Source organism: Homalodisca vitripennis, chromosome 4 (genome assembly GCF_021130785.1).
Source record: "Homalodisca vitripennis isolate AUS2020 chromosome 4, UT_GWSS_2.1, whole genome shotgun sequence".
In the NCBI taxonomy this organism is placed as follows: domain Eukaryota; kingdom Metazoa; phylum Arthropoda; class Insecta; order Hemiptera; family Cicadellidae; genus Homalodisca; species Homalodisca vitripennis.
This window is the reverse complement of record NC_060210.1, coordinates 29099998-29124619: the sequence shown is the minus strand read 5'-3', so window position 1 is coordinate 29124619 and position 24622 is coordinate 29099998. Positions and strand designations below refer to the sequence as shown.

The following is a 24622-nucleotide window of genomic DNA, read 5'->3' as shown; positions in this document are numbered from 1 at the left end:
ATTATAGTTATAAGATGCTTAAATGTTGAGAACTTGTTAAAGTTCAGTGTTAAATTCTAAAGTATGGAAAACGAATGAGACTGGTTAAAGAGTGTTTATTTTGGACGAAGTAATGTCATTGTAGGGCACCATTAATTCTGCCAGATGATGATAACGGCTTATGTTTGTAGTGCCAATTCTATCCTGTAGCTGCCACTGTCACAACATGAACAGCCTAGCTATGTGAATAAGTTTTATAAACATCAACCCATTTGGCTGTTTTAGCACATTTGCATTACTAAATACTAGTTTCTTTGGCACTGAATCAGATCTTTTCTTCATATTTACTTTTTATTAAAACTGGCCTTTCCAATTCTAATTACATGTTTTATTAAAAATAGGTATAGCTAAAGTATAAGACTGTTGTGCATTTTTCAAATTTTATGCTACTTCAAGCTGTAATAGTGATTAACATCAATTTATTATTTTCTCTATTAACTTCAAGAGCACAGTAATAGCGTCTAACAGTGGACTGTTTCAGTTACATCAAAAGCATCATATAAATTGTTTTATTGATTTAATCTGAGTCTTTCACACTAGGTATATAATATGGGGAATGATCATTGATTGGGTTAAGTTGAAAATTGAGAACTGTAACAACCGCCCTTTGGGGGTGCCCTTTGTAATTTCATAGCAATATTCTTCAGCACTCTGTTATCTGTTTCTGCTTGCCGTAACGTAATATTTTTGAAATTCATCAAGAAATTGCCCTCAATACCAAGACAAAATCTTAATACCTGAAATGAGATAAATCGAATATATACGTACAAGCTACATTCGTTACTTGAATGATTGTTATGTATGCTCTTTTCTTTTTGTTTAATGGACAGTCACTTCCACTCATTTGTACATCTGAGATATGGCCCACAGGAGCAACAGGTGTTACTGCCAGAAGAAAAAAAGTCTGGAATTCACAAAGAGTCAAGCGTCAAATAGATAATGTGGACAGATGAAAAGTTATTGTTGGAACTAAAACACTGAATATCGGATTTAATAAGACAATACTCTGTTTAAGAGTATTCAGTTTATCGCAAGACGATACGGTGAACTGGCAGTTGCATGAAGTTTCTCGTATTCGTCAACAATAACAAGGTTTAAGTTTATCTTTTAGTATGGCAAATCCATTTCAATTATACAATGATTGAATAAAAGTTTATATTAAATACATAAATTCCTCTAACAAGTTTACTGGACACTTCTGACTAGTATTTCGGCTGTGCTTCATTCTCGTACGAAATCTACTGACACAGATCGTTTCGTCATCATCTGCCGACCAGTAGCAGTGCCTCGTCCTCAAATGAATATTCAGTATCCTTTTGAGGCCACTTACTTCTCGTCTCAGATTCTTCCCACTCGACTTTAGTTCGAGAATGTGCTCTTGTGTTAGTTATGTGTTGTTGATTACTAACACATGTAATGCTATTTTTACTCATGTTCTCTTTTTATTTCTTTAAAGGTGCGTCACAGTGAGAGCAGCGTGTAAAAGTAACATACTATTTTTCTATGTCACTATTAAAAATTTTAATCGTCTTTTCTTTTAATCTTTTTTGTCTAAATTTATAAAAATAACTCCATTAAGTTATATGAATATTAATAATGTATTAAAAAAACAAATTTTCGAACTTTACACTTACTTAGACTCCACAAAAATGTACGGCATCTCTTAGTTTTGGCCCTTTCTTTAAAAATTCAGAATGTTGAAGATAATCAGGTTTGTCTCATAATTTAAGTATACATTATAATAATATAAGTCTCATAATAATATTAATACATTTTTTCTTATGTAACTAGAAATTTCCTCAATGTCGTAGTGTTTATAGGAAATACTTCACGCACGTTAAAGGTTTAATCAATGTACACTTTTACAAGAATTTGAAGAAGCTTTCAGACAACAGTTTAACTTTGAAAAGCATTCTAGATTACTTTCGTGTTTTTTATTCTTCAAATACACGACAATTAGTGCTTTTACAATAACCACAAGGATAGGAAAGCGTGTAGCTCTATATTAAGGGAGGTCTTTCACGGAACATTTGGCAAAATCACTTTGGATATATTGTCGGGAGGAAAGATTGACGATGAGACTGAAAGTGAATTGAAATGACCCAAGTCAATTTCGAGAGCCTTTAAAGACAACGGTTATTCCTCTCGCCTTCTCATCCAACTCCCACTCCATCTCCACCCATCATCTCCTCCTCCACCATCCACCCCCTCCGCTGATGTAATCAGTATCAATCAGCCGTGACGTCCCAGCCATTAGACTATTGAACAAATCAACTTACAAGCATTATGCCGTCCTTCATTATGATGTTAATTTACCTGACATTCTTTTAAATTTTTATTTAAAATTGATTGAAAGCTGTTTTTGACCAAGTTATATATTTCATATTTGTAGGAAGTGCAAATTTGATTTAATTTAACCCAGTAGTAATTTCAAAATGTTCTCAATAAGTGGACTCAGTGTAGATAGCCGTGTATTCTTGTTGCTCTGAAAAATGATTCAACCTTAGAAAGAGCAGTGATAAAGATGTATTGAGGGGCAGAGAAAAAAGTTTTCTGCAGTACTGGGCTCTGAAATAGATATTAATATAATTGTACTGACATTGTCTCTTAAATTTACAATATCGCTTATGGGCTTCTAACCATAATAAACTCTGAAGACGTCTCTTGTTGTGTACAAGTTAATTGAGAATATTTAAGTACTTTCAGGCAAAACAAAACAACGTTATTAAAACTTTTAGTGGAATCTAAGGTCACATTAGTCAAGTCTCTATAGACATTCTATTTAACCATAATTATATCTCTAACTATATGTAAAAAATGAACACTACTGTTCTATTTTGTAACATATAACGATGTAAAATCCAAAATTCTATTATCGTTTCAAACCATTCACCAGCAATAACTTCTAACAAAGCATCATTACAGGTTCTGCAAGAACCATTTTATGCTTAAACTCTGAATTCGGTTTCATTGTAGCCACTGTTTAGATAAAGGCCATGGTAGCGTTTTATTCCAAATGTACACTATAAAAATACGTCTCTCAAGTCCTGCTTAACTTTTGCTAAATAATTATTTTCTGAAATATCTCTACTTTTAGCTAACCCATACTAGTTTTCTAGCTTGTCAATTACTATTTGTAAGTCTACACCTCATCCGAGTATCTTAGATTTTAATTTTAACGCCCTTTTAGTTCTTTGTCATGCATTGCCTTCACGTCTGGATCTGCCGAATGTATTATATTTTGTTTATTTAAATCCCCGCACTAAAATTTCTTCCTGTTCACATGACTATTTACTATACCCAACTCTCTTGCTAACCTCTTTCCTCGGGTTCGTGGTTTGTATTTCTTAATTCCTCTACATACTCAACAACATCAATACTCTACCTATATTAATCCTCAAGAAGCCATGATGGCATTCAACGTCTTAATCATGAATCACGTATACCAACCGTAAAATCCTTGCCAATTTCGTGTTGCTCAAGAGCGTCGGAGACAGCAACTGAGTTACTTTTTTTAGCATATTTCTTAATAGCTGAAATCAAATTGTTAGTGCGTGATCATATTTTTGATGAGGAATCCAAAACCTAATAATCAGTTAAGAACACTGCCAGCTGCAGACATTTGCTAATATTTCTTAGCGCATAAATAAATTTAAGATTAATACACAAAATGTCTATTATAGTCATTAGCTTTTAGCTCAATGGAATCATTGCTATTGCAGTATTTGAAATGAACAATGCCTTGTCAGGCAATTTCTAAATAAGAACTGTTCTTTCCCTCGCCTTTATAAAATTTACCTGAGTATATCGATAAAGTTATCGTGCTTATTCTTACGGCTTTGCATATAATTCAAAGTTTTGTCGGCGTCTTTCTATAAAGGTATGAACACTTCAATCTTAATAAGGCTTTGGAAGAGTTGTTCTGAACTATACGAAGAACCGCGCGCTCCCACGTTTTAGTCTATGCTGTCACGACATATAACTTGGCTATAAGAGTAATGTAACAGATTCTAAACAATAATTTAAAATGGAGTTACATTGAATAAATACCTAAAGTCCTATTTCTACAAGGCATTGCTTCAAAAGAAAAGCAGGTCTGCCAACTATTAAATCAAAATTACAAATCAAATGAGATATAATCATTAGTAAAAAAAATCAATACGATCGCTTACGGAAGGTAAAATTAATTCAACGAATAAAATAATATCGTATCTTAATTAACAATTTTGCTATTTAATTTTTGTACAAAAGTAATACGGACGTCTTACACAATAAATAAATCATAGTGTAGATGTGAAAAAACATATTTTTGACTCTGGCAGAATTGTTATGCGAAAATATATACAAAAAGGTAGTAAAACGCCAAAGAACTAATACGAACCCGTGATCTTGTTGTCAATGTCAACTATTTAGGGAGCCACAGACCAATGTCCGCTGCGCTAATGTGACAGTGAAGTACTAATTATAATTGTAGTTGTTTTGAGTCACTGACACAGCCTCTCGCTTACAAAACATACCGTATAGCCAGTAAGTGTAGAAACTTCTTTAGTTTGGAGTGCTGGCAGGGTCAACTATTTTTGAAACCGCAGCTCGGTATTCGCTGCAGTAACGCGACAGTGAAGAGCTATTTATAAAGTTGTGTTTATTTGTCACTGACACTGCAACTCGCCCACACGACGTAAGGCTGCTGCGACTATTATCTTGTGTTCACTGACTTCTCTGACTAAACTGGAGTGTAGGCAGCGTCTACTAATTTTTGAAACCGCAGCTCGGTATTCGCTGCAGTAACGCGACAGTGAAGAGCTATTTATAAAGTTGTGTTTATTTGTCACTGACACTGCAACTCGCTCACACGACGTAAGGCTGCTGCGACTATTATCTTGTGTTCACTGACTTCTCTGACTAAACTGGAGTGTAGGCAGCGTCAACTAATTTTTGAAACCGCAGCTCGGTATTCGCTGCAGTAACGCGACAGTGAAGAGCTATTTATAAAGTTGTGTTTATTTGTCACTGACACTGCAACTCGCCCACACGACGTAAGGCTGCTGCGACTATTAGGTATCTTGTGTTCACTGACTTCTCTGACTAAACTGTCGGTATTCGCTGCAGTAACGCGACAGTGAAGAGCTTATTTTTCTGACACTGTTTGAAGACTAAACTGGAGTGTAGGCGTATTTTTGAAACCGCAGCTCGGTATTCGCTGCAGTAACGCGACAGTGAAGAGCTATTTATAAAGTTGTGTTTATTTGTCACTGACACTGCAACTCGCTCACGACGTAAGGCTGCTGCGACTATTATTTTGTGTTCACTGACTTCTCTGACTAAACTGGAGTGTAGGCAGCGTCTACTAATTTTTGAAACCGCAGCTCGGTATTCGCTGCAGTAACGCGACAGTGAAGAGCTATTTATAAAGTTGTGTTTATTTTTCACTGACACTGCAACTCGCTCACACGTAAGGCTGCTGCGACTATTATTTTGTGTTCACTGACTTCTCTGACTAAACTGGAGTGTAGGCAGCGTCTACTAATTTTTGAAACCGCAGCTCGGTATTCGCTGCAGTAACGCGACAGTGAAGAGCTATTTATAAAGTTGTGTTTATTTGTCACTGACACTGTAACTCGCCCACACGACGTAAGGCTGCTGCGACTATTATCTTGTGTTCACTGACTTCTCTGACTAGACTGGAGTGTAGGCAGCGTCAACTAATATTTGAAATGCAGCCCGGTATTCGCGGCAGTAACGTAATAGTCAAGAGTTACTTATAACAGTGTCACTGGCATTACAACACACATAACATATATAGTCTAGGAGCTAGAAATTATTTTGCAGTAAATGAACACATAATCGTAACTTAGGTTTTCTAAGAAAACAATCAATCGTCAGCCGCGGTAATTTTTATGGAGGTCGAAATGAATGGGTATCGATAATGTTACAAATTTAAATAAATATTTTTATGAGATAATATTTTTTTAGGTTTGCACATTTAGGACCGACTGTTGGACACAAATATGTTTTATCATCGTCAGGAAACTGGATAAAATGACCGTACATAGTTAGGTGACGCTTATACAACATAGTTTGCGCATTTGACTTTGGTTTGAAATGCATCAACATGACAGTGTCAACCATTCAAGGTCGATGTTCACCACTGTAATGTGGCAGTGAAGTGAAAATTATAATCGTTGTTTGTTTGTCTATGACACTGCCCTGCCACTCATCCACATGACAGTGTCAACCATTCAAGGTCGATGTTCACCTCTGTAATGTGACAGTGAAGTGCAAATTATAATCGTTGTGAGTTTGTCTATGACACTGCCCTGCCACTCATCCACATGACAGTGTCAACCATTCAAGGTCGCGATGTTCACCACTGTAATGTGGCAGTGAAGTGCAAATTATAATCGTTGTGAGTTTGTCTATGACACTGCCCTGCCACTCATCCACATGACAGTGTCAACTATTCAAGGTCGATGTTCACCACTGTAATGTGGCAGTGAGGTGCAAATTATAATCGTTGTGTGTTTGTCTATGACGCTGCTCTGCCACTCATCCACATGACAGTGTCAACCATTCAAGGTCGATGTTCACCACTGTAATGTGGCAGTGAAGTGCAAATTATAATCGTTGTGAGTTTGTCTATGACACTGCCCTGCCACTCATCCACATGACAGTGTCAACCATTCAAGGTCGATGTTCACCACTGTAATGTGGCAGTGAAGTGCAAATTATAATCGTTGTGTGTTTGTCTATGACACTGCTCTGCCACTCATCCACATGACAGTGTCAATCATTCAAGGTCGATGTTCACCACTGTAATGTGGCAGTGAAGTGCAAATTATAATCGTTGTGAGTTTGTCTATGACACTGCCCTGCCACTCATCCACATGACAGTGTCAACCATTCACGGTCGATGTTCACCACTGTAATGTGGCAGTGAAGTGCTAATTATAATCGTTGTGTGTTTGTCTATGACGCTGCCCTGCCACTCATCCACATGACAAATGGTCTGTTGGTTGTTGTATTGTTTTAGCGTTTACATTTTCCTCCCTCATTGTAATGGACACAATTTATATTTTTCAGTCCCCAAACATATAAATTTAAAGAATTATCGGTACAGTTTGTATTATTTTCTACTCTTTTGCTAGAATTCTTTGGGATTTTTAGTTTTTATTTCGTATTATTAATAATTAAAACGTGGAAAAACACTTCATTTTATATTTTAACAACACATATTTTCGTATATGTAAATGTTATACATGCTAATGGTCCAATTTAGTTTTCCTAAGGATTGGTGTAAAAAAAAAGTATTCACGTCGGAACTAAAACTTCCTTGTCAGGCGTAAATAGTAATATCACAAAGAGTCCGTAGTTTTTGTCTATCAGTAATTCTTTTATTCTGACTCTGTTCTATCTAACATGTAATTAAATATGTATTTGAATATGTGTTGGATAAGATTCAAATACATCACAATCAAATTAAAAACTGTAGTTTCTGTGATGGTTGGCACTTGTGTAGTATACGAGTAGTCATACAGCCAGTTAGATATTTGGGTTCGAATTCCGGCTAGGTTACGAGATTACGCTTATAAACTCGTATAAGCGTAATCATTCCTAACATAGCGCTTATGAATTCAGGTCAAACTACGTTTCATATCTCTAGTTTGAGTAATTTATGAAGATTTTGTAATGAGCTCATTCATGAGTGTTATCCTGCGGTTTTCGCTATCGCTTATAGAAATATATCGTGAAAGCACTTAATGAATCCCACAGCTTATAATAATGCAAAATTTTAGCAGTATAAAAACCGCGCAGCGTTTATAAATGTACAGTAAACAGGGAATAAAATCTCAGAAACTAAAATAATGTGGTTTTGGAAATATTATTGTATTATTTACAGGGATTAGATACGTGACAAATTTCCACAAAACAATTGTTCCACAAATACAACAAATAGGCTAATTGTTGTATTTCCAACAATATAGCAATAAAAACTAAACCTCTTAAAAGATAAAAGATTTTGACCAGTACTGTATTCTACGCCGATAATAAATAGAATCATCGGACAAGAATCAGGTTTCTATCATGTAATGTACAAGACACGCGGTGCATCATGTTGTGGAAATACCGTAATGTTTATTTATAATATCGGATAACGGTTAAAGTGAGCCTTTAAAAAGTAGGGAATAACAATGAAAATAAATTTTACTGGTGGAGCTGTATTTTAATGTGTTTAATTTACTTGTATATTTCTGTCAGATTAGGTGACTTATTCCTTAGAGTCACTGGCAGCATTGAACTATTATGTGTGAGTTACACCGAGTAATTAATTAAATAGATGATGGTACGACATAGAGCTGATTATAGACATTATAGGCTTCGGTAGACATGTCGTTGAGGGTCAATCATCTCACTGTGGAGTATGTGTTGTGCTACCGTGACACTGTCTAGGTAGTGCGCTCACACTGAGTTGGTAGTAGCGGCTGCACACGGTGCGAGTTACGGCCGACTAAATATATATGTGTGTGTGTGTGTGTGTGTGTGTGTGTGTGTGTGTGTGTGTGTGTGTGTGTGTGTGTGTGTGTGTGTGTGTGTGTGTGTGTGTGTGTGTGTGTGTGTGTGTGTGTGTGTGTGTGTGTGTGTGTGTGTGTGTGTGTGTGTGTGTGTGTGTGTGTGTGTGTGTGTGTGTGTGTGTGTGTGTGTGTGTGTGTGTGTGTGTGTGTGTGTGTGTGTGTGTGTGTGTGTGTGTGTGTGTGTGTGTGTGTGTGTGTGTGTGTGTGTGTGTGTGTGTGTGTGTGTGTGTGTGTGTGTGTGTGTGTGTGTGTGTGTGTGTGTGTGTGTGTGTGTGTGGTGGTGTGGTGGTGGTGTGTGGTGGTGTGGTGTGTGTGTGGTGTTGGTGTGTGTGGTGGTGGTAGCACATTGAGCTGATCATAGAAGCACATTTCGGTAGTTATGTCATTGAGGGCCAATAATATCACTGTGGAGTAGTGTGTTGTGCTACCGTGACGCTGTCTAGGTAGTGCGCTCACACTGAGTTGGTAGTAGCGGCTGCACACGGTGCGAGTTACGGCCGACTAAATATATATATATATATATATATATATATATATATATATATATATATATATATATATATATATATATATATATATATATATATATATATATATATATGGTGGTAGCACATTGAGCTGATTATAGAAGCACATTTCGGTAGTTATGTCATTGAGGGCCAATCATCTCACTGTGGAGTAGTGTGTTGTGCTACCGTGATGCTGTCTAGGTAGTGCGATCACACTGAGTTGGTAGTAGCGGCTGCACACGGTGCGAGTTACGGCCGAGTAACTGGTTTCCTTGCACCTCCAAACCCGGTTCCTATCTTTATCGCCGTCATTTGTTTAGGTTTATCGAATCAAGGGTATAAAGAATCCGCTCAGATTAAAAGCTGAGACTTCCACTCTTTTCGTTAATCCCGTTTTTTTTATACGCTCATCCTCTTCTTAACGGTTTTACTTGGCATTGCTCATTTTTCCTTTTTGGAGCAATGAGAGCGATGACTTGCTACGATGTGGTGATAGAAAGACGTTGAGGTCCAGAAGATCGGGACCGGACCGCGGGTCAACCGATCGCTTTGAGCGCAGTGCCGCGCCGAGCCGATGGGCCGTGACGGCGGCGCGGAGGACCGGTGTCAACATGTCAGCACTGCTCCACTGCAGCATGTCAGCTGGCTGTCAGTCGAACCTCCTTGGCCCGGGTCACCTCCCCGCTCCACGCACTGCCAGCAGCGGCCTCTAGTCCTCTAAAAGTACTGACTTGCCTGTACTCGATGTTTCATCGCTTATCACGGAGAAAGTGGAAGAACTTTTATCCACTTACCCAAACTTTTGGTTTCATTGAAGTACTCTCCTGAATCCACAGGAAGTATTGACTCAATGTAAATTAGGAGTACAAAAACCATGTGAAAATCTTCTAGCAGATTTAACTCATGGATTATATATTTTGATAATTTTCCCAAGCGCAACTCACTATAGTATTATATACGCAATCATTTGGCAAACCAACAAAAGAGGCGATACAAAGGAGCAAAATTTATTCGTAGAATAGGTGGACAGAAATCAGAAGTTATTATGGATAAGGTGCACGCACATTATGTTTAAAAATCAAAACCTCAAGAACAAAATATAGATATAAATGTAATGCAATGAGATCACTACTGCAGTTCCTTAAAAGGCTTATTAGTTGGATCTTAGTATAAAATCTTCTTAGAACAGCATTGTAGGTGAAGGTGGCCGCTTTTGACTGAGATATACTTGACGACTAAATAAGTAGAAGAGCCAAACCTGTCAACTATTTGCAGTTACCTCAGCCTTCCCAGAAGAGCGCTGTGAGCCGCGACCCAGTTGTTCCCCGCTTCACTAGGTCAAGTCTGTTCGGTATTGCATTGGGAATTCCCAATTACTAATACACTTTTCCAATATATCTTCATGCATTTTATGGGGTTTTATGATTCATTCAGTATCATTTCAATACTTTCTTGAGTCGACCCCATTTCGTACGGTATTTTATAAATCCAGCCAATTTCTTGTGTAGATATAAACAAAAGTTTCGTACTATATGTATTAGTCATTCAATTCTCTTTGATTGAATAAATACACAATTAACGAATGTTAATTATGAGCTCGACTTCAAATTCGTCCCTCAGAAACGGTATCCTATTTTTTATTAATATTTAACGGAATCTATTCAGATTCCATAATCAATCAATAGCATTAACACTAAAGCTGGTCCAAAGATTTACAGATGCTTCAGTTATAAGACTGCAGATAATTCACTGTTTTCTTGTTCTTTTCTGGTTCATACTAATTGAGAATTATATATTCATATAATTATATATTATATTAACACGACGAATTATATATTAACACGACTATATTCTACTGTTAATAGTTACGATTATTCTCAAAATTAAATAAAAAACATTGATGAGTGAGACATGGATATTTAAACAGTGTTTTTGCCGCTGAAGAATATTGTTTTAATAATACAATTGTAACAATTATTTACAACTGATTATTCATTATTTTTGTACCAAACATCATCTTTAAAATTACAACGTTTAAATTAAAATTTGGGTGTTATTTGGAAGTACATGAGAATATTAAAAGCTACATACAGTTTTGGGGCTGTTTACATTATTACTTTGAAATTATAGTGATTCTTCTCTATACATTTAAATCTATTGAAACTGTTGTAGTGTAAAAAATGAGTTGCTTTTGACAGTGAAAGAGAGCATAAATTTTGGTCTTTTGTAATATTTTGTTTCAGATAACAACAAATCATTTCAGGCTGCCTGAAAATATAACTTTCTTTCTTGCTACAAAGCTTTAATTCTATATTAGTTCGTTTGCTGTAGTTTTTACCGATTTCAAGTTGCTTTTGTTGCCATATTTTTCATTGATAATATAAGTGCTCCGTTAGTCCTCAGAGCTCAAAATAAATCCATCGGCCAAAGCTTCATGTTTTTATGTCAGGACTGTTATCTATGTATTTCAAGAATAATTATTGAAGGATAATTATTTTTTCCTTGAAATAATAATTTCAAGGACAATATTTCAAGGAGAATTCCAAATCCGATTGTTCCATCGACAGCACCATAACTTTATTCTGGTTCCTAGAATACCAAAGAGTTGATTTCAAACAGGTCTGTAATAAATATTTTGCTAAAAAGTTGAATCGGGTGAGAGCTGGGTGATTACCATTATCTCGAATTTATTTTTTCTTCCTACCTTATTTGAAAAAAGAATCTATAGTTGAGTCATGTTTTGTAAGGGCAATCCGGTTTTTCGAACTGACCAATTGTGAAAAGGTAAGCTCGACAATGTCATGGTCCTCTTGTAAACTACTCTACGAAAGAATAAAACAACTCATTGTAAATCGAAGTAAACTAAATTGTTTTGATATTTTTTATGTCGACATTAATATTAACTTGCTTCACTTGTTTAGATTTTATAGAAACTTGTCTATTTAAATTACTATCACAAAGAAATGTTCGAGAGATGTTTTGTATTTTCACCACTCACGGCTCCCATAACACAATTCCATCATAATCCAAAAATCGATATTTATATATATATATATATATATATATATATATATATAAATTTCAAGAAAATTCCTAAGATTTAGTTTTTACTTTCATTTATTTAAAAAGCAAGAACAAGGAGTATTAAACACCTATTCTGTTAATTATAGGTTCGGTTAAATCGGAAACATTACAGATTTCTTTATTTTTTTTTCGTTGACTGAGTTAAGTTACTAAACTAATTATTTTAAAATTTTTCTTTGTAAATTGCATTGTTATTCATTTTATATATACTTTAAATTATTTTGTTATGAAAAACTAATTTTGAAAAATAAAACAATAATATTTCATCAATAATATGTTTGTGTAGTTAAAGAAAGATTTTTTTTTTTAAATAGTAAGAACATTTAAATTTGTTTACAAGTATTCAGTATCGTGACTAAGAATGATCTTAATTAAGCCAACATGAGTGATTGACCATGGACGTTAACTTTTCGTGTTTAAAAGAACTTAAATTCATCTTAATAAACTGATTGTAAATTAAATTTTAATTGAGATGATTAGTAAAAATCTTTATTTAGTGTTATACTCATTTTTTTCAGCTTAACAGTTAATTGCAACAAAACCTATCTTACAGTGTCTAAGAATGTGTGCTTCTTGGGTTGAAAATTGTTGCTTTATTACATACTTTAATAAACATACCTACTGTCATAGATAGGTATTTAAATATTTCCATTTACTTTATTTTGTAAACAAAACTACTGATAATGATAGAGCTGAACTATTAAGATACTAGCATATAAAAATAAGCAGAATACTCGTTGTTTGTTCAATTTAAACAAAGTAGGTTTTACAAAGTACTATTATTTTAGCATAAAGAAATTTATTTAAGATAAAACTCAACGATCTGGATGTAACGGTATGAAAAGCGTTTCAACAAAGAATTTAATTAAAGTCCCCAAGTAATCCAAGTAGATTTCTTTGCTCAACAGATGAACCGGAGCACTGTGAGGACAGTTTCACAAATTGTCTTCAGTTATTGTTTTACACCTTTAAACAGTATAATTATCTGAATTTGTGATAACATTTTACAACTTAATATACTAAACTTAAACGCGCTTAACATAAGTAGTTGCAAGTATCGCTTTTGCGTCGGATACTGCAAACCCGTATAATCTGTTGTAAAGTCTAAGTGATATACTGTACTGTAATGTAAAACTCAGTTTAGAGTCTGCACAGTTGCACAGCCCAAATGACAACAGTTACATCACGCCAGCTTGTTGGCATCTATTTTAGACTATAAACATATATAAATTACACAATCACATAGACTTGTGGCATCTATTTTAGACTATAAACATATATAAATATACACAATCACATAGACTTGTGGCATCTATTTTAGACTATAAACATATATAAATTACACAATCACATAGACTTGTGGCATATATTTTAGACTATAAACATATATAAATTACACAATCACATAGACTTGTGGCAGAGCTTGTGGCATCTATTTTAGACTATTCCAATATATATATATATATATATATATATATATATATATATTATATATAATATATATATATTACGCAATCACATAGACTTCGCCTTTCTCGTAAAAACTTGAAAAAGGGCTTAACGTGCTTACGAATGAGTAGGTTCAAGTGGAGCTGTTGGGTCGGATACTGCAAACTCGGTTAATCTGTTGTAAAGTCTAAGTGATATACTGTACTGTAATGTAAAACTCAGTTTAGAGTCTACACAGTTGCACAGCCCGAATGACAACAGTTACATCACGCCAGCTTGTTGGCATCTATTTTAGACTATAAACATATATAAATTACACAATCACATAGACTTGTGGCAGAGATTGTGGCATCTATTTTAGACTATTCCAAAATATATATATATATTACGCAATCACAAGGACTTCGCCCTTCTCGTAAAAACTTTAAAAAGGGCTTAACGTGCCTACAAATCAGTAGGTTCAAGTATCGCTGTTGGGTCGGATACTGCAAACCCGTATAATCTGTTGTAAAGCCTAAGTGATACACTGTACTGTAATGTAAAACTCAGTTTAGAGTCTGCACAGTTACTTAGCCTGAATGACATCACGCGAGCTTGTGGCATCTATTTTAAACTATTCCAAAACATTTATAAAATACGCAATCATATATGACTTCGTCCTTCTCGTAAAATCTTGGCGCTGTTTATAAAACCTATCCAGGATTGGGCGTCTTGGATTATCATTTATAAAATGGACCACCCTTGTTCCGGTCATGTCAATACGTATTCCTTACAAATTTCAATAAGAACCTTTATTAATCACAAAAAGTGTTGAAAAATATTGTTCTTCAAAATTTACTACTAAGCGAACCTAACTTACTGTCTCCACTTTTAAAATTGTATAAAGTAACACTAATATACAAAATAATATATAAAAGTTCAGAGAGTTCCAAATAAAATTGAAAATTTAATTATAATTTTCTACTTACTTTATGTATTATTGGAAATAATATTAAACATTGTATTAATCATTGCATTTCAAATATTAAAATTGTGCAAAACGTCTTTAATACAATTTGTGCCACCTGACACTATTTTGAATGAGTGAATGAATGAATTAGTCTTTCCTAACAACTATACATACAGAACAGAAAAGATGCACATTATAAATATTATTATACTAAAGGAACATGTAAAAATAACTAAATACGTTTTTGACAGTAAATTATTGTCTTATCTGCCAAAGGCGATACTGTGTGTGTGTTTCTTTAAATGGACTTAAATCAATGTGAGATTATTGTAGAATAGTGAACTAAACTGGTTTGGCTACTATCAAAATGAACCCTTAATAACAGAAACATGTAATAAATATATTCTGAATATTACTATAGAATGTGTAGGTCTGGGTTCGGCTCTCGAGGGGTTTTAAAGGGAAACATACGTAATGTTAAATATTATTTGAACGGTTTTCAAACCAACATAAAACTGCATTATATTATTTCTATTTTGAACTGGTAGCTGAAAATCTATGAAAGGTGAGATTAAATATTCATACTCCATACATGAATAAAGTCGTTAAGTAAAAAGAAATATTTCAGCTCTCACAATGAACTCAGTGCTATATTTAAATGCAACATGGTATTTTTCCTCACGCTCCAAACTAAAATTTTGAAAATACTTTATTTCAAAAATGTATAAAGGCAACATATGGAACATTATACACAATTGTGTTCGTTTTGCAAAAAACCAGATACCTTTTGTATTTGAAATTATCTTCAGCTCTGGCACTATTTACATTAGAGTACAAAACGTGTTATTTAGCACCACGTTAACGTGTGTTAGTTTTATAATAGTTATTTAAAATAATATATAGATAATAGTAAAACAAGAAAGTAATTTTTGTAGAATGTAGAGAATGAAAAGAGGCGGTGCGCGGAGGCAGGCTGCAGAGAGCGGGCACGAGTTACTGGACAGCTGTAGTAGAGTGTCGTGACGTGAACGTCGCATTCAACGTATACTCCGTGACACTTAACTGTGAGCTTGGCACTTTACTCTGGCATATGACTCTCTAACCTGCCCCAACATTGTCTGAGCAGAGAAGGTCTTCTCAATGTATACTCCGTGACACTTAACTGTGAGCTTGGCACTTTACTCTGGCATATTGACTCTCTAACCTGCCCCAACATTGTCTGAGCAGAGAAGGTCTTCTCAATGTATACTTCCGTGACACTTAACTGTGAGCTTGGCACTTTACTCTGGCATATTGACTCTCTAACCTGCCCTAACATTGTCTGAGCAGAGAAGGTCTTCTCAATGTATACTTCCGTGACACTTAACTGTGAGCTTAGCACTTTACTCTGGCATATTGACTCTCTAACCTGCCCTAACATTGTCTGAGCAGAGAAGGTCTTCTCAATGTATACTTCGTGACACTTAACTGTGAGCTTGGCACTTTACTCTGGCATATGACTCTCTAACCTGCCCCAACATTGTCTGAGCAGAGAAGGTCTTCTCAATGTATACTCCGTGACACTTAACTGTGAGCTTGGCACTTTACTCTGGCATATTGACTCTCTAACCTGCCCTAACATTGTCTGAGCAGAGAAGGCCTTCTCAATGTATACTCCGTGGCACTTAACTGTGAGCTTGGCATTTTACTCTGGCATATTGACTCTCTAACCTGCCCTAACATTGTCTGAGAAGAGAAAGTCTTCTCCAAGTTTTTGTTTTTTGTTTCTAATTAAAGTACCTGAATAATGTACAATCGAAGTTAAGAGATAACGTTTAAGACTGCAATTTTTACTAGTCCATCGTAATTAAATTAAGTTTAAACGTGTGTATTAATTTATCTTTAATATTTAATATTTAGCGTTTCATTAGTCAATTCAATGTATCTGTAAACTATGACTAAACATTAAAAGGACGACTAAACAAATCCATTTTATGAAACAATAACTAGCACGCTGATCAACGAAGTGATAAAAATCAAGTATAAGATTTATAACCTGCTATCGACCTCTCTACCTCCTTTGTTCTGCTGATCATTCTACATTTCGTTATTATATGACAACTGAATACTATTGTTGTATATATTTTTTAGATTAGATGCATAATTTGCATACCTAACATTACCTAACTAATTAGAAGTTAATTCTGTTATAACTAATATCGTCTTGAGTTTTCTTGAAAGAAATTGGATTAGCATAGTTTCTGTTTATTAGAGATAATAGATATCTATTTATGAAGTTTATTAGAAACTGATCTGATAAAAAAATCTGCTTTTATCACACTTTTTTGTATTATCTAAAATATTACGCATTAAAACAATCTGACTTTTATTTTAATCCTTTTAGGCTATTGTATTAAACCTTTGTCTTGAATTCCAGAGAGTGGCATGTACTAGGTCTTTACAACTTTACCACACAACTTTCATAACAGTCACAATAGGTATAAAACATGTTAGTTATGGCAAGATATCGTGGACCTAGTTGTTCCTATTTCCCGTTGCCTTGAAAATCTTTGAATTGTAATTTATGAAACCCTTGACAATTAAAGTCCTGGCGATGGTGAAGGATATTTGGCATCTGTCATCGATTGGTCATATTAATGATTAAATAATACAGATTAAAGTTTAAAAATATTAAAACTGAAAAAACACGTTTTGATTTCCATTTCTATATATGTTTCTAGTAAAAAACGGTTGTAAAAATATTAATAACAGCAATTTCCAAAAGTTCACAGATTTCACCGGATATCATCCTTACCTATGACCTAAAAATACTTTAACTACATTGGTTGAATACCAGTTAAAATTTAAGAAACCCGTGGTGTTCCTTATCTAGTTACAAATATTATCTTCATCGTTACTGTTTGTAGCATGGTAAAAGTATGATTCTAACAAAACCAGAGTTCAGATCGAATAAAAAAACCCTTTTATTTCTATAGCAAAATACAATAATATGTTTTATGATGGATCAGTTTAGTTATTTACGTCATTATTTACAACTATTGCTCAAAGATATAAGAGCTGAGTAAGATCTACTATTCATTGAAAAATTAATAAGATGTTAATGCCATATAGTATTATTTGTATTCACAGTCCATCAGGCATTTATATAACAATATAATGATTTATAAATGATCTTTAGAAATCGTGAACTATATATTTACTATATACTATATAACATTTATTAATGAAAACTCTTTATACAGTGTAAGTGTGTCAGCACAAAACTTTGAAATAGTTACTCACCGAATCTAAAGTGAAAAGAGACTTTATCCACTAAAGAAGAGAGCTTGTTTCTTCATATTTCCTGTAACAATATGAATTGAATTATTTTTAAATATGCTGTAAAGATATGTGTGTTTTACTATGTCAAATCTAACACTAGTTTAGCACTGTGTATTAACTAGTTCACCAAATGTTTTAAAAACAGGCATCAGACTTGAGTTTGTCAAAAATCATACCAATTTAATTGTGGTTTTGGTATAAACCACATACTAAAATACAGTAACTTATATCTTATTTACTACAGTAGGTACAGCAACATGTTGACAATAAAATATGTTAAATAGATATTAGGTTATTAAACATTTATATATATTTATTAAAACATAAGAAAATCCAAATATGAGAATGTATATGGCATCTTTTTTACTCCTTAACATGACACGTTTCTTAAATAAATATCCCAACTCTGCAATACATAACGGTAAACTATAGATCAGTTCTATAACAGTAACGGGTCTAGAAAGATACCAGAGATCCTAGCGACAAAGCTGTGAACTAGCATGTACATTGTTGTCCAATGCCGACTGTCTCTATACAAGTATACAATACAAGCTGTTGAACATTGTGAACTATTAAACTATTGTCTAGAGAAATACTCTTAATACTCTTTTATTATTCATCGCATTATACCGTCTAAAATATTATTATTATGTCGTCAGCGCTGTCTGGTCACGAAAAGAATTACCTTTACCCTTTCTTTGAACGTTTTTATATTTGTTCTTTAATATACCCTCCATCAGCCAATATATCAATATGACTGGATTTATTCTAAGCAATGTATAGTTCACAGTGTCAGACATTTTAGACACAGTTGACCCATTTAGATCGCTCAAGTTGCTAACAAGTATTGTAAAGTTTGCATGAGTACTTTTATAAAATGTAGTTAAACATGTAGTCCCACTTAGACTCCAGCGTGCTCAGAACTTTTGCATTAGGTTCATTTTCAATCTCAGACGTGATGATCACGTAACGCCCTACTTCAATCAATTATCTATCTTAAAATTACAAGACCTTCGAGACTATCACTCACTCATTCTGTTGCACGCTCTTTTAAATACAAATTGTCCTAGTTATCTTTCAAACAACTTTCGATTTATGTCTGAAATAAGTGAAAGAAGTACAAGGAGGGGTACATCCTTATTATCTATCCCAATTCATCGAACAACTACCTTTAGCAAATCGTTTACAGTTTCTGCCTGTCGATTGTGGAATGCTTTACCCGTGAACATCAGAGCCATCGATAAGCGCGCTCGCTTTGGGGCGGAGGTCAGGGCCTTGATGCTGGGGGCTCAGGGGGTATAGCGATTGGCGGCTTTGGTGTGCGGTACTTAGGGCAATTGCATGCAAGTTGAATGAATGCGAGTGTGTGTCTTGCGATATTATTGTAAATTTGTATATAGTTACACTAATTATTGATGATTGTTTTTATTTTAAGATTCATTTAATATATAGTGTAAATAAATAGACTAAGTTTTAGTTATAAATGTATTCATATATATATATGTTAGTTTAATTTTTATGAGGTTAAGTGGTAGAGAGGACTTTATAGTCCTAACTTCGCCTCTAATAAAGTCATTTTTCATTTTCATTTTTTCATTTTCACTTTACCCTTCAACTTGTTTTATAAGAAAAAAGAATTGGGATAGTTACATTTCAAAAACTGTATTAAAAACTTAACTTTAGTATCCAGTTGGGAGAAAAGAAAAGAATAGAGAAGCCCCCATAAAAACGTGAGTTCAAGTACTGAGTATTTTCAAAACGGTATGTCGATAATGGCTTATTATTAACCTGTTGCAAAGCAACAAGCGCTGTGAAATATTTTACAAATTTGTCATAAGATTTACGATCCCTAGCACTCGATGGCGGACGACGAGGAGACAGATGTCCGAGACACGCACCGTGAATACTTGGGGACTATCTTGCTCAAGTGTGTGTTGTTCACAGTGATTCTCCTGGTCATGTTGTTATGGTTCAGGACAGAACTCGTGCTCGTAGTCTCGGTCGTCCTGATCTGCGTGGCTGCTGGGAGCGACATTGTGCACATGGACGAGTCAGATATCTCCTTAATCCTTAGAATGTTGGCTGCTTGAATCCTTCCTGTCCATGTTTTATTTGGTAAAAGTTATATATGCCTTCACAGTTACTTCATACATTTGTAAATTTCTAATAATTGTATTACATCGTACTTTAACAACAGTAAACTATATTTAAAATTTTAAAGCTTATATTCCATTTCGTAGGTTTTAAAACATCTGTTTTATTCACTAATTTTATTGGGAACCCAACAGATTTAAAGAAGGTGATTTAAAAGGTGTTAAAGTTTGCTAGATAAAACAAATACTTTTTACTAAACTTTAGATTTCGAAACTGTCATTAGTGTTTAATTTTAGTGTACCGTTAATTAAAACAAATGATAATTTGGTAACCAGATTCGTATATTTAGAGGGTAACAAACGCTTCCGGTGGTGTCTCGTTTCGCTAACTTTTTAATTAAATCCTCTGTTGTCCTTTGTGGTAACATCAGTGATCTCAAGCTACAAAGAGTCATTTTTAACTTAATTACACTTTATTTATTTTCATTACCACTGAAATCTGAAAAACTCGTACTGAAATATTCATAATTCAAACTAAAATTACTTTGAAGTAAAATTTAAAATTATGAAACAAATTAAAGTTAAGGTAGCAAAACTGTAAATTTTGTAAAAAGAACTGCTATGAAATATACTTTAAAGAAATAGATATTTAATAAATGGCAGGTCAAAACGGGGAAGCAAAATTAGTTTTCTCCGCTAGCAGGCACTTAATTAAGAAAGGGATTCACATCACATTTCATTTATTTATTTAAATGTAGGCTTTTCCTAAAAATAATTAATGCTTTATTATTTAATCTGCAAGTACTCTTAAAATCTGTGTTACTTCAACCAATTAAAACATTGTCTAAGTGTAATTAACTCAAAATCTGTGATCAACGTTTACATTTTTTATTTTTTAAATCAGACGTATTAGTCATCTACGATTTTAGCGCTTCATGAAAATTACACTTAGTTCAATCAATCGTAGTTCAAAATATCATGGATGCCATTTGTAGAATACAAGTTGCATAGGCTATATTGTAGTTTTAAACTAGAGGACAAGAGTAAAAGACGGAGAGAGCCTACAGAAGGATGCAGGAGCAGGTGTGTAACATGCGAGAGTCACATTTACAGCTGACACAAATGTATATTTCCGGGACACTAAGTAGTGTAGGGGCTGTGGCCGGCCAGCACCGTGGAGACATGTTTATGTCGTACAGGCGTACCAACGTTGCAGTGTAAGGTTACACAGATTTACTGGCAACACTGACCTGGGGATTTATACGTCGACATCTAACACCTCGGGTCAGGTGGGGCAGGACTTCAACAAGCTTCTAGCACTGGGCGGTGGTGTGGCGAGTCGAGACGGGGTCTAAGTGTGCGAGGCTGATAATCGACCTCGCTGAATACACAACCTCGACACGGTAATGAAATTTATCCAGTTGTTTGTTAGTAAAAAAAATACGATTGAAACAACCACCTGGTTGTAAATTACCTGACTGTACAAGTAGGGGCAATTTGGTTTTAATATTAACACATATTTTTGACTCACTGTTGTTAGTAGGAATTATCACAATTATTAATTTATTTCTTCCAATTGTGGGTTTTTTAGAAGTCAATAAAACAGTTGTTTAGAGGTTCTCGATGCATAATAACGGTGAATAATATAAAACCGTTCTTACTTAAAGTGATATAACCATTACAAACATAACATTCGATATAAGATATCAAAGTACATGCATTTGGATAAAACCACGTCAGACACCCCCACCCCCTAGCTCTCCTCACCCTTCCCAGCGACAACAGCCATCAGTTCATCCGGCCTATGTTTTGTATAGATATCTTGCAGTTCTTTACTTGTACTTATAAAAACCTAAGGTGATAATGTTAAACTTGTGTTTGTATGAGCACGCTTTCCTTGGTAAGTACGCTAAATATTTTACTTGTTTACATGCATGTTTTATTAATTAAGTTCATTTTAAAACTATGGTGTGATTGTGATAAATTATATTTACGAAATGAAAAAATAAAGAAAATGAAAAATGTCTTAATTTTGAGACGGAGACGGGGATGAGTTAGGCGGTAGGGATTGGTTTTCGGGGAATTATGTTAAACAATTACGATGGAAATTTTAGAAAAAACCGCGCAATAAGACCAAACTTTCAATAAATGAATAAATAGAACCACAAGGTGATTTCTTAAGATATAAATAAACGGGAAAAGAAACACGTCCTTGAATATACCATTATGATTTGAAAATCGGACCAAACACAGAAATTCACAGATAAGAAATTTTCCTGCGACCCTGTTGACAGTGCGAACTTACATCCAGACCTAGGACTACAAGGGATGGAACACAGCGCATCAGTAGTGAAATCTGTTAACGGGTCCAAGTAATTAGCCTCAGTGAGACAATTAGGTTCGGACTATTATTTCCAAAATTATTTTGGTTACTGTAAAACAAATCCCTTAAAACAGTGACATTTCAATACGCATGACAGAAAAAAGTGGCTTGCCACGTTTGTCAATATCAAAAAATTGAAAGTCATTAATCATATTTCGTAAGTATAGTTGATTTTTTGTATAAGAAAATCATTTCATAAACTATACCTACTGTATGAAACCAAACAAATCGGTTAACTATAGTTGATGCCATCCTCTATTCAAATCAAAACTTTACACACATTCAAGTACATTTGTATACCAAATTCATTTTAAGTTGTACCATAAGATGTAAAATCTATATAAATTAAAATAATGTATTAAAATTGGTATTTTCCAGCGTTAACTACTCATTCCGTGAATGTAATAGTATAGTTTAAAATTAACTGAAACACAAGTTTGAAGGAAAACTCTGCCACTTCAGCTTATTACCATCGGAATGAATGCCAGTTTAGTTTGAGGTAATTTAAAACAGTGTTAAATAAGATATATTCTTTAAAAATGTTTTTCGCTACATTCAGTGACTAGTAATCTGTAAACATCCCAGGGACAAATTGTAAAAGGCACCAGCTAGACTAAAGGCTGTTCAACTCGATTTGGAACTTTTGTTTTAATTAACTAAAGTTAGTAACTAGTGACAGATGGGGTGCTTAATTATATCTCGGAGCTTTAGTTCTCCATACTTTGTAATTTGACTGTACGAAGTAATTTATTCCGCTCTAATTTGTAGTACTAACGAGTGTTTCTACATTTCTAAACATCAAACATTTCTAAAGTAGTTGACTGATTAGGTAGGCTAATGGTTGTAATATAAAAAGTAATAAAATACAGTGTGTATCAAAATGAATGACCTGATTTTAAAACTCAATATCTATTGCTAAAAATGTACTACAAAAATAATATTTATTGCAAAATACTCACAAAATCTTAAAGTTTTAGGTATGTTATTACAAATGTTTTATATGTCCACCAGCAGCAGCACGAACAACATCCAGACGATAGCTAAATTCCTCATAAACCTTACACAACGTATCTGCGTTCACAGACCTTATTGCGACAGTTATTCTGTTCTTTAGTTCTTCGATGTCATGAGTTAGAGGGGGAACAAACACTTTTTCCTTCACATATCCCCACAAGAAAAAGTCGCATGGGGTCAAGTCTGGTGATCTTGGAGGCCAAGAATGAAGGGCATGGTCTCGAGGTCCCGTGCGCCCTATCCAGCGATGGGGCAGAGTGTTGAGAAGCTGCCGAACATTGTTGTGCCAGTGAGGCGGAGCTCCATCCTGTGGGAAAATGAACTTAAAACTTTAAGATTTTGTGAGTATTTTGCAATAAATATTATTTTTTTAGTACATTTTTAGCAATAGATATTGAGTTTTAAAATCAGGTCATTCATTTTGATACACGTTGTACTTCTAAAGATATTGATAGACGTATGTAATGGAACATTCAAACTACGTCATTTAAACATAGTCAATAATTTGTGTAAATATAAATAAGTAAAATAGTACCCTTTAATAATTTTGTGTTTCGAAAATTATGACATGGTCGAAATAACATGAGTTTGTGAAATAGTTTTTCAAAAATTTGTTTTGACACACATATATATATATAAAAAATAAAGATTCTTATTTTTCATATATGTTTATTCTGTTCTTATATATTTATATATATTTTTGTAATTTCCTGAAGACGGCTTAAGCCGAAATATAGAAAATGTTTATTACAATAATTGAAGAATTCTTATTGAAGATTAATATATATATAAAGGTATATATATATATATATATATATATATATAAAAAAATAATGAACCTTTATCTTTGTTGGATGCCTCTGGAGAAGTTTGGGCTCTTATCTTCTTCACACCTCGGTTGTCTTTTATTCGAGTTTAGTAAGTATTATCTTCAACAGTAGAGAGAGTTCATCATTTAAAAAGTTAGATTTAGGCTGTACAATCACTCACTGATACAGAACAATTCTTCAATATTGTATTGTAATGGAAAAAGTCATAGTGGTTTTAATGTCAAATTAAGAAGCACTAATATAACGTCAAACAAGGATAAACGTGGTAACCCTGTTGTTCCATGTGGTGAGATGAAGATTAACAAATATCGCCTTAGCCTCGGAGTGATGGTTGAGGGTTTCACTAAGTCTGAAAGTCAAACTCAATTTTGTCTTGAATCA

At 34.1% G+C, this 24622-nt stretch overlaps 1 protein-coding gene across 2 annotated transcripts in view; it reads right to left on the bottom strand.

Moving 5' to 3' along the window:
* LOC124359085 (growth hormone secretagogue receptor type 1-like) overlaps nt 1-24622 on the bottom strand; it is a 459143-nt gene that overhangs the window by 235217 nt on the left and 199304 nt on the right. For both annotated transcript variants that reach the window (XM_046811520.1, XM_046811519.1), the window contains exon 4: nt 17883-17943. The gene's annotated coding sequence lies outside the window, so the exon portion shown is untranslated. The remainder of the gene's footprint in view (nt 1-17882; nt 17944-24622) is intronic.